This window comes from Ornithodoros turicata, chromosome 1 (assembly GCF_037126465.1).
Source record: "Ornithodoros turicata isolate Travis chromosome 1, ASM3712646v1, whole genome shotgun sequence".
Taxonomy (NCBI): domain Eukaryota; kingdom Metazoa; phylum Arthropoda; class Arachnida; order Ixodida; family Argasidae; genus Ornithodoros; species Ornithodoros turicata.
The window spans coordinates 114,541,409-114,544,905 of NC_088201.1; positions in this window are offsets into that span (position 1 = coordinate 114,541,409).

Here is a 3,497-nt window from a genome sequence, read left to right on the forward strand (position 1 = left end):
CGTCTTGAGGCTGTACAAAAACGAGCGCTCCATATCATACACAATGTAGATGGGTAGAAATCCAGCGAACCGGTAGAGATGTAGGAAGGGAGTTGCCTCAGGACAGAAGCCGCCGATATTTCGAACAGAGACTGTTCTTCTTCTGGGCACCGTCCTCATCATTGGCATGGTATTTAAAGGGTTAGGTGTGACGTGTTTAAAGGTTCATGCGAATTGTGGGTCAACAGCCCGGAGGGAAGAAAGGTCCGTACGGGTTTTTACGGCGGGAGTGAATGGCTGCTTTGTTAGAGTGTGGGGGGGATTATGTGAACGTAGTGATCTAGGCTACAGACCGGTTGCAGAAAAATGGAAGGTTCACGAACACGTGGACGAAACGGGACAACAGGCAAGAATTCGCAAGCATAGCGAAAGATAAGGAGGTTAGTGGTTACGTGGGGAAAATTCCAGAACGAGCATTTTTTTTTAATTTTTTTTTAAATATATATTTGTAATACAAAGTTGTGGCATGCAATAAAGAGAGCAGAAAGCAGTGGCCATGCAGAACATAACAGATGATAATGGAGGTAGATGGGAAAAGCATATTTTATTTGTGAAGTGTTTCTAGGGTGCCTTGTGATTTGTTGATACCGGACGGGTGAAGAGCGTTGAACTTGTATATGAGATAAGACTCCCTATCACGTCTGTCACGTGTGGATCTAAACCCGGTTTCTAGAATATATAGTTTAATGTTGTCAAAATTGTGACCAGGAACGTTAAAGTGTTCGGCGACTGCTTTGGGGAGTTTGTTGGACGTGTCGGTTCTGTGTCCGGTCAGGCGGTTGTTCATTTGTTGGCCGGTTTCACCAATGTATTGCATAGAGCAGTCGCCGCATTCAATGCAGTATATAACATTGGAGCTTGTGCATGTGAATGCGTGGTTAACGGGGTGGGTGTAATTGCTCGCAGTGCTTTTGATGGAGTTAGCGTGTTGAACGTGCTTGCATGTTTTGCAGCGCGGGAGGTTGCAGGGTCGTGTTCCCGTGTACGGGGCGCTCGTTTTGCTGATTTTGGCATTGACCAAGGAGTCTGCCAGGTTTCTTGCGCGTCGGTATGTCACCTGTATGGGATTTGTGAATATGTTGTTAAGTCGGTCACTGCTTTGGAGGAGGGGCTCGTGCTTCTGTAGAATGGCTTTGATGTTTGGAAGTGCGTTGGAATATCTTGTGATGAAGCTTATTTGGCACGCGTCGGGATTTTTTCGGTTTTCCAGAACCTCGTTTCGATCGAGTGTGAGTGCCTTGCGACGGAATTCGGTTAGGAGGGAGTCTGGATAGTCCCTTTGGGCAAGTGTACTGCAGAGTTCGTCAAGCTTCTCAGCGTAATCTGTGTCGTTTGAACAAATTCTGCGTAGTCTTACACTCTGCCCATTAGGAATTCCAACCTTACAGTGACGCGGGTGGTGACTCTTGAAGTGAAGGTATTGTTGTTTGTCAGTTGGCTTTTTGTACAGGGTTGTGACGAGGTTGCCGTTGTCTAGTGATATCGTGGTGTCGAGGAAGTTAATTAAGTGAGTTGACTGTTGTGATGTGAACTTTATGTTGCTATGCGCGGTGTTCAGTAGATCTACAAACTTTTGAAATTCATGTTCCCCGTGTTCCCATATTATCAGTATATCATCGATGTATCGAAGGTACACCGTGGGTTTTAATGAGAGGGCGCTGAGAACTTTGTTTTCTAGGAACCCCATGAAGATATTTGCGTATGTGGGTGCAACAGGTGTGCCCATACTTGTACCGTGTACTTGTAGGTAGTATTCACCATTGAACTCGAAGTAGTTCAGTTTAAGAACCAAGTCCATTAGAGCGAGTATGGTTTCCGTGTCTTTTCTGGTGTTTGTAGTAGAAAGGGTATTGCAGAGGGCTGTGATTCCGTCGTTGTGTGGGATGTTAGTATACAATGATGTCACATCCAGCGTGGCTAGTATTGTGTCCCTACCAAATGTACGAGTGTTGTTTATATCTCTGATTATTCTGAGGAGGTGGGGTGTGTCTTGTACATGCGATGGCAGTGTTGTCGGAATATGGTTTAAATAGTGGTCCAGGAATTTCGAGAGTCTTTCTGTTGGTGTGTTGTTATTAGATACAATTGGCCTGCCGGGGATGTCAGCCGTGTAGAGCTCGTTGGCGTGTACCTTGTGGATTTTGGGCAGTAAATAGAAACGACCTGCGTCTGTGTTTGATGGGGTGAGATATCTGAGGTCATCACGTGTGATGAGCTTTCGTTCGTGGAGGTCCTGTATGGTATGGGTTATTAGCGCCGTGTACTCCTTTGTTGGGTCATGGTCCAGTTTGAGGTAGTGTTGCGTATTGTTGAGTTGCCTATGTGCTTCAGAGATATATTTATCTGTGGGCCAGATGACGATACTCCCACCCTTATCTGCGGGCTTGATAATGATATCATCTCTGTCAGCTAGCGCATTGATGATGTCACGTTGTGTTTTAGTGAGGTTGTGACCACGCGAGCTTTGGGAAATACCGCGAAGGATGTCGTTGCTTACTTGTTTAATGTACAGGTCTAGTGCGGGTTCTCGGCCGTGATTTGGTGTCCAGGTTGATGGTAGTCGGAGGTCGTTGTTGTTTTCTTGTGTTGTATGAGCGAAGAATTCTCTAAGGCGTAGCCGTCTCGCAAAGTCTGATATGTCTTTGTGGATTTCGTATTCGTTAACAGAATTGAGTGTAGGGCAGAATGTTAACCCCCTAGAGAGGACTTGTAGTTCGTCGCTGGTTAGTGAGCGTGATATATCTATTACGGTGCTCGCGTCAGCGTTTTCTCGGGGTGGCTCAGCGATGTTGCGGAGAGTTGTGGTTGTGGTGCTGGAAATGATTTGTTCGGCTGCTGCGTGTGTCGTGTTAGTGGGTCCGGTATCCGTGTCGTTGTTGGAATTAGGTTTTCCGAGTTTTGAGTGTTCCTTGTTAGCTAGCTCGCGGTTGAGTTGTTGAATGTGTAGTTCGAGAGTGTTTGCCTCCGCGTCGGTGAGACTGATATTGTTCATATGGGCCTGGATCGTAGCGAGTTGCGCGTGGCACTGTTTCTTTAATATTTCAAGAAACGTACGGGCTGTGTTGTTAAGGGATGATGCCCACTCTAGCTCTAGTTCAGGTGTCAGTTTTCCTAATGCAGGAACTGTTTTAGGGGTGAGGCCTTTAGGTACTGTGTTGTGAGTCAGGTGGTAGGTGTAGATCCGTAGATGATGTAGGTATCGGCTACGTTTCTCCATGAGTTTTCGCATTCGTAGAAAGTTCGTTGACTGCATGGTAGGCTGGTGATTAGATAGTCAACGGTGTTTTCTGCGTGATGTGCGCGTGCGTCGTGTCTGTGGGGTCGGTGGCTGTGGGGTCAGTGGCTGGGGAGACTCGCTGTGTTCCTCGATGTCATCTGTCTGTGTTTGCGTGCTTGTGGTTTTCCGTGTCACAGTTTGCGTGAACTTTGTGTGTGTGCGGGTTGTGTTTGGAGTGTTG